The sequence below is a fragment of the Crassostrea angulata genome, chromosome 7, assembly GCF_025612915.1.
Source record: "Crassostrea angulata isolate pt1a10 chromosome 7, ASM2561291v2, whole genome shotgun sequence".
Lineage (NCBI taxonomy): Eukaryota > Metazoa > Mollusca > Bivalvia > Ostreida > Ostreidae > Magallana > Magallana angulata.
Window position 1 is genome coordinate 37,746,664 of NC_069117.1, and position 9,163 is coordinate 37,755,826.

Consider the following 9,163-nt stretch of genomic DNA (forward strand, 5'->3'; position numbering starts at 1 on the left):
CACAGACCCCCATAGAAAGAATATATCTCCAGCCTCCAAGAAACGCCAATCATCCCAAATCTGGATTTTGATTGGATTATCAGCCCCCTGCTGGGAGGTGCTATACTGCAACGAAACACCCACGTGATTTAAGCATCAGTTGCGGATGTGAAATCGTATGTTGACTAACACAACATGACATGTATTTATTTTTATATGAGCGTTTTGCAATATAAAATGTTACGGAAGATTACAGGAGAATATTCTTTATAATGTTAATGCTTTTCTCAAATAACATAATAAAAGCATCAGCGTTTGATTTACAACGAAAAGGAACTTCAATAACCGCAGATTTATGCACTCTGAAATACCAACCCAATATTTGATATGCTTTATATTATAAATATAATACTTATTTTGACGTTAGACAGAAATATATCTATTGTAATACGAAGTATTGTATTTAATTTTTATGCATTTGAAAATAGCCGGTGTATATTTTATCATACATTTTTTCTAAAAAAAAAAAAAAATTAAGTTTACAAAACGTTTAAAACTTTATTGGCCTGAATTCATGTGTATCACACGCAATTACCAAATATTAAGAAGGGGAAAACATTGAAAAGTAAGTTATTGTTATAAAAAGTTTAAAAGGTTGATTTTTTTTTCAAATGACAATTTCAATTTGAATCGCATTTCAAAAAAACTTTCCCAAACTTAATGAACATCCGATAAATCCACATTGATAATGTACATATAATTTATTGAATCAATCATAAATTAGGGCCATATTTCAAAGTTAAGTTGCAAATCATCAAATGCCTGTAGTGTCCTGCCTGACCAGTGAAAGATTAGAAGCAACAGTGGCGAAAGTTTCGTTCAATAAGTGTCTTTTCCTGGAAGGGAGTCTATCTTGTTTTCTATCGAACACCACGCCACTATTAGCAGAATTAAAATACTTGTTTCAGCTAATATTTTCATTAACACTAGAAATCATTTATATTCCAAGACTGAATATTTGTCGCTTCAGACCTGATGCATTTGTAGATTGTTTTTTGGGGGGTTTTTTCTTTCTTTTTTTTTATTTTTGGTTTTGTTGTTAAATTTTGTTTGTTTGTTGTTGATTTTTTTTTTATTAAGCATGGAAACTCAAAATTTATGTTTAAAAGTTATATATACAACTCAAATCACATGCATCATGGCCCATATAAAAGAGGGAGGAGGTAGGGGTATCCAGACTGTAAAACCGGGAAAGTATCATATATTATGATTAAATTATATGTAGCATTCGATCCATATTAAATATATTCATGTGTGCGTTTACTTTCTTTGTTATGATTTAACTTATACTTGTACGCTTATATAATTGGTGTGTGATCTGTCGAAATTTTCTGTAAATTCGCGATTTGCATAATGTAAAGGTATCTACATTTGTATTTTCTCATTTATCATTTTAAACAGGACATTGGTCTCTATATCTGAGAAATGGTCTTGGACTTCATCTTTTCTTGCCCTATTTTCGCAAGTTTGATTTGTTTCCTTTCAATAACTTATAAAACAACTCATGACGTTTTATATCATATATGTCATATCATATAATTATGTCATATCGACACAAGCCAATAGAAACTGCCTGCTAGTCGGGTATATACAATAAGTCAAATATCGCAAATAGCTGACAAATTTCATTTAATTTCATTGTCAGAAATAAGAAAAAAAAAATCAAGGTTTCAGAAAAAGCTATATTCTATAACAAATTATGTAGATACTTGAAATCAATCACACTGTCTTTCGTCTTTGAAGTATGTTTTTGAATATATATTTTTGTACAACTATAAATGGTGTGCGCGGATGATCAAAGTTGAATTTTTGGTTCTGCAAAGCTGGAAAGAATATTAATGATAATCTGAAAATTCTCGAGCTGGAGTACGCAGCATAATGACATAATGTAAAAAAATCTTTTTTTTAAGATTTATAGTATAATACATGTAATAGCTGGATAATTGCATTTATGTCATTATGAACGTAATTCGTTGATGTGCACATATAATGCTTATAGAGTAGTAGGAGGATGTAGTTAGTAGGCAAATATTTGTGGATATTTACATTTTCCATTGTCTTTGTCTGTGATAACACTACGAATCAAATTTTATAACATATAGTCAAACATATTTCATCAGTGAGGGTGCATGTTTGAGTACAAGGGTGGTTTACACAATAATACGAAATGAAAATAATATAAAAATTATATTATATAATTAGATCGATGTAATCGTACAATTGCTGAAAACTATTTTTAAAAAATACTAGTAAATATATATATATATATATATATATATATATATATATATATATATATATATATATATATATATATATATATATATATATATATATATATATATATATAAACGGAATAATTCTTTACATATCATGAGGTGGTAGTTAACATTTATTAACATTATTAATTGTCATTATATTCTCCCTCACTACGTTCGTCCGAATATATAACAATAAAGTGCTAAATGAATAAAAAGAAAACAGATATTACATAGGTACGCTGCTCGCTAGCGTTTATTTTATTTTACACAAAAAACACATATTAAACAACCATCTGTCAGCCCAAAATTAACACTTTCCATATCATCTGCCAGTGTACCTTAAATCGCAACTAGCGAAAGAGCGTAGAATGCCACCCCACCGCATGGTCCTACTATTTATATTACCTGATCACGTGACCCGAAACCCATTCGAGCATGTTTGAAAACCCATCACGCACAGAATTTTAATTTACTTTTGTGGGGAGATGAATTGTTAATCGTCATACTTGGTAAGAACATCGTAAATTCTTAGAACTTGTGTTCGAACCATTTGTATATGTTTATGCAATAAATTATGTTCAAACAGAAAAAGGTAATAGTTATGGACGGTTCGTGATCAAATCTATCACAAAGCCCCCCAGACTTTATCAGATTTGATCACCACATGAACAAAATCACCTCATATTACATCAAGAACGATTCCGCACAAACCCATGATTTTGCAAATTTCGAAGTTTTACACGATTTCTGTATTTTTTATATATCAAACGAAAAGATGAACTTTTGAAAAAAAACGGTCTTCAAAAACAAATAAATCAAATTGAAAAAAAAAGAAAAATAGCATTAATCGTTGGTCAACACCAAAATATTGAGTTTCCCTTCCGCTTTATTGCCACGCAAGTGCAGGGGAATGTAAATAATGCAGCGTGGCATACATCATGAGCCAGAAACCTCTCATTGAAACCTGATGTCATCAAGAATTTGTCATCAAGAATTGTACATTTATTAAGGTGTACTCACTATAAATGCATATTTCTTACCACAGACATCGAATACCTTCTTTCTTTCAAATCACGTGACACTAAAATCAATATCCAAAACAACACGGTTTGTTTTTCCGGATGAGTTTTAATGCCTTGTAAACTCATAGATGATGAATATTGATGCGTGAAACCTCAAGTATGATAAAATTTAGTTTGATTTTTTAAATTTCCGTTGTCATAATCAAAAAGTAAAACATCTTTTTTGAGTCACCATGTCACTTTAAATAAAATCCGAATATTTTTGCTTGTTGCACTTTTCCCCAAAATTGGCATGTGATTTTTTCATGTGAAACTTATCCAACAGTGAGCGTAGTAAAGAAAAATAAACTTATTTCAAACTTAGAGGAGACAAAACCTAAAAATTCCTCTTCGTTGTTATAGCATCAACATTGGAAACGGCACCAAAACAGTACTCATATATTTAAATTTTGACATTCTGCGTTAATTTTATTTCTTATGATTATGAAAACCCCGTTTGCGCCCCAGTAGTATGTCATTGATGAAACTATTGAACTGTGCGACTTATACGTTACATTTGATTCGTCCAGTGTTATCAAAGACATGTAGACACCGGAAAAATTAATGTAAATACTGTAGACGTATTTTTTTCCACGGATCATAATTCCACGGAATCACAATATCAATTTAATCGAAAAAAAAATCATTTTAATAATTATTATTAAATATAGTTCTGAGCGATTTTCGATCATTACCTAGAATTTGTTTAACTTTGGACTTAAATTGTAAGAACTGTTCACAGTGAGCAGTAATTATCGGTTGTGCACTGGTCGGTAGTCATTAGTTAGTCGTCAAGTCAAGATGTTACGACGCTGGCTTAAATCGTCTGAAACACCATTTAATCTTTATTTACTGTCAATTTATGGGTTCACATGTCGTTTAAATTATGAGTTGATCAGTTTAATCAATTAAAAATCAGAGCACAAAGGGATCTAAAAATTGCAGTAAAAACACGGGTCTTAGCGTGTAGTTAATTTGGTCATTGAAAGACAGACCCGCTTGGGGCTATTTGTCATCTGACACGTGCCGTTATCTCAAGCTTGGAGAAGTTTAAATTTAATGCAATTAAATTGACAGAAAATCAAATCTTTAAGAGATTAAATTATTTATTATGTGAATTCTCAATACAAATTTGTTTGACAGTTTGCATAGATAAAAACGATATACATTGGGTACAAGTATATGCAAGTGTTCTATAATGTAGTAACTTCCGATTATCCTTATTCATGTAATGCAATTTCAAAATGCACTTTCAGTACACTGGGAAAAAATTCCGCGGAAAAGTTGTGCCCGCGTTCATAGCGTAAATTAATACCACGCGGACAAAAGTACGTCTACAGTATCTTTAATAAAAGAAACGATGCAAAATATTGAATAAAACAATTGAAAGTAAATATATATTCTTATTCATCATACGCAAACTTATAAATTTCAATTAAATGATCAGAAATTTAATTTTTTTGGTTGTTTAATTTAAGATGAAAATATAACTGTATGTAGAGAATATATATGTTTCTGCTGCAAACTTTCATCTTTACAAAATATCAATACTTAATATAATGCTGTCATGCTGAAAGATATAGAACGATTTTAACAAGACCTTGGACTTTCAGTAGGACGTAGCTATCTATTTCTTTCGTCAAAACAAGTTTAAAATGACGCGGTTTCAAGCGAAATATGCACCGATTGCGTAGTCTGAGCTCTAAAGCCAGACAAATCTTGTTGATTTCAGAGAGCCATGGCTTAGTCAAATTTCTGTTCAACACAACTACCGAAAGCCAAGTTCTTGATAAAATGGCTCAGTCTAATAAATGTGTTTTTCTTTGTAAAGGAGAGAAATATAACGCATTGTAACGAGCCTTTTTTTGCGCCATGTTTTCTGATACCCGTCATGCAACAGTCTGACTTTAGTAAGGGGTACATTTAAACTGAATGTACAGCTAATATCAATGCTGTTACGTGGTAACCTATCATTGTCCGATATGAATCAATTGCATCGGAAACTGTTTTTCGAACTGTATCGGAAAAACCGAAGAAGTTGCGTTTAGGTATAATTTTGTCCATGATGTTCTTTCTAATATTATTTGTTCCCACTACTGTTGTTACTGACGAATGAATTAAAAATAATTTTCACTATAGACTAAAAACTGGTGTTAATAAAAGTATTTGCACTCTATAAATGTGTATTGTGTATAGGTACGTAATATGTAGAATTTGAAGGAATATATCTATAGAAATGACAGTGAACAAAACTATTAAATTCATGGATCAAAGATGCAACTTTGGTTAAAGTTATTTTTTAATCACTTGTCATAAAGGGTTTTTGTATGTATAGATTGCGTATTGGTATTGCTTATTTTCATTTTTTATTATCCCCCTTCATTTCATTACTTCATTTTTTAGATAAGCTTATATGAAGAGATACGTGTAACATTTTTGCTATTTACGAGAAAGGGATAAATTGCGCTTCAAAAGATAATTCATAGGTATAACGAGTGCCAAATTTCGACGGAATCCATTACCCCCTCCCAAACCGCTTTCAATAATCCCGCCAAAATCGGCCGTTTGAATCTATTTTTAGAATATAAATACTGAATTGGACGACAGAATGAGATATTAAGAACTTTGCGGTGTACAATGGAATTTTTGAATAAGATAAAAAAAATAAGGTATATCGGATAAAGACAAAAATAATGAAGTTAATACATACAAAAAACGCAACACGTATAAAAGGTCAAGCGCTCATGCGCAGTGGCGTACATGTAGATCTCTATACGGTATGTGTCATTCATATACACAAGAAAAAACAAGTATAACTCTATATATTTCAGTAAAAAGCTGTCGGTGATGATGATGAATAAATGGATAACATAATTTATAAGATAATAATTACATTATCCAATACCTTTAATTTGTAAGTAATAGCACTACGAATCGATTTTGTAATGTATTGTCCAATACAGTTCATCAGTGGCAAATTTAATATTTAATCGTACCATTGCTGAAATTTATGTAAATATAAGTAATTGGAATTCATTCTTTGAATATTATGAGGTGATCAAATACAGTAGAGCGTGATTAAATCTTCGGGCGATTAATTGGATTTGATCTCACTTGACCCTATTTGATCACATCATAATACTCAAAGAATGATTCCTTATTCCATGAACGAAGACCGTTGTTTAAAAATTATACTGAGTTTCTGCGTTGAATATTTTATATTGAATCTGAGTGCGGTTACATGCATGTTTATAATTGTTTATATTAAATTAAGCTTTTCACACTCAGTGTATTGGAGTAAACTCCGATTTGCCAAAGTGGTTCCGATTGGCCCCACCAGGAAGCATGCAGGGCTCGCGACTGTATCTCAGAGAATTAAATTGACTCATAATAGCACACGATAAGAAACAGCTTGTACATATAATTTTACTTATTAAAGATTCAGTACTATGAAATAAAATATTCCATACTCCGGTTTTCTTTCAAATATCTTATTAACAGTTTTAATTGGCTATGAAAAGCGATCTTTGCATTCAATATCTAAAGTTGCAGCATAATAAAAATTAGGTGGAAAGCATTTTAAAAATCAAAATTTAGAATATATCAAAAGAAAACGAAATTGTTAATTAAAAAAATTATTTCTTTAATTAAACTATATATAAATCACGAATCAATGATTTTTATACATGAATCAAGTTAATGTCCTGTTTTGCAAAGTGACCATGTGCTATGTTGTTAATTTTGAATTTACGATATGGGTGTAAATACAAAATTTAAAACATGACACATGCATGTACGCTTCGTATTGTATAACTGACTCGTTGAAAAATGAATAGTTTTATCTTTCTTTTTCTGCTTTTATTATTAGTGTAATCTCCATTCAATTTATTATTATAATTGGCAATCGGTTTTTAGTAAAGAACCAATTACAATCCGCCAGCAAGGATAGAGAGCTGGTATTTTTAATACATCACAGACACTCTTTACATTGTATGTGAGAGGGCGAATTTTCATAGCTTTGCAATTGCATGGTTAAATTCTCAAAAAAGAATAGTGAAGAAATTTAAAATTATTGTTCAAGCAAGAAATTTTAAATTTCTTTAAAGTCGATTGTTTTTTGAGGATTATATGAACTGGAACTTTTTTTTACTTTGTTTTCATTAAAAGCGGTTTGATGTATCAAATTGAGCATTTTCCTTCATTTTTTATTATTAATTTTGTGCAATTATTTTGGTAAAGTCATTTGAGCGATGTTATGAAAATTCTTCAGTATTGTGTTTCTAATAACAAAAATTAACAGTAACAATAATGTTAATGTATTACCGACTATTCTTTAAAGGTATAAATTATGTAAAATGCTTATATAGTGCCTACTTCATCATCGACAGTTCGGTCGTTTTCCAGTAGTTTTAAAAACAAAAATAAAGTATGACTAGCTCGCGTTATCGAGTAGGCCATTTTACTAAGAACAGTGGACATAGCATTAAAAGAAACTCTTCACAATCTTAACAGTTTTATTTCTTTACAAATTAATTCTTCTACACCAAAATACATGTACATTTATACCGTAATATGCCAAATTTTGGGATGGTGAGACAATGAAAATAACTTTGATACAATCCCTTGAACAAACCCGGTGGTCACTTTTTGAAGAAAAAAATATTATTTGATGAATTTTCACAATAACTCATACAGAAATCAAAATCCGTTGGACAGAAGTGCAGATCAGGTATGTACTTCGTGTATATATTTGTTGTATTTAATATGAATTTCCATTTGGGAGGAAAGGAAAAAATACCAAATTTATATACTTACTTACTTTGGGCAAAAGGGATAAGAAAAACAACTTCTGACCTTTAATTCAACTGTAAGTGTATCAAATACTGATTAACATGATTATGATTAATTTGATTTCCATATTCCACCTAATGGCGCATACATGTACTTTTTACGGCATGTTGCAATTTGAAAAGGATGAACAATCAAGCTTATAGCATGGAACTCACTTCCAGTTGTAACCAGTTATAAATCTGCAACAATTATGATGTATTTCAGTCAATTAAAATGGACACTTTATTCTTTTAAGAGTAATCAGCAACATTTTACCTGCTTATCTTTAGCACAAGCATCATCTTATGTGGTCATAAGGACCCTTAAGTCTTTCCTGATAGAGAATTAAAGTAGAGGTAAATAATGCACAGTATTTTTCATTAATCAAAAAAGAAAACCTTTCACAAAGAATCAAGACATCCCGGAGTTTTATTTAAGTTTGATTTCGATAAGGTTTCGTTCTGAACTTTCATTAAGTTTGGTTCTGATAAAGTCTCGTTCTCAATGACCCATATCAATTTCTATACAGCCTGATACTGGCCGGAAACCTGAAAATATTAGACTCTATCTCTTACTTTTAAAGGGAACTAGACACGATTTGAGATGAAAATTGCATTATTTTTTTGGGGGTCTAAAATGATTTACTTATGAATTTTTAATGATTCGCCAAATTTGAATGTTTGAAGTCAAGTTACAAGTAAGATTCAGAGGAAAGAAGTCGTTGTTATGTAAACAAAGCTCGATCGAGTCTTATATTTGTTTACAAATAAGGCAATGTAAAGAAATTGCCATTTCTTAAACAAAATAACTTGTGGCAAACAAGGTACACTGATTCAATGTGTTCATAAATAATTTTATCAACAACAAAAAGCAACATTATATTGAAACTTATACCAATACAACACATATGTTAACAATAACAGGACTCGGGCTTTGTTGACAAAACAAAGAATTCTAATCACTGCAACTTGC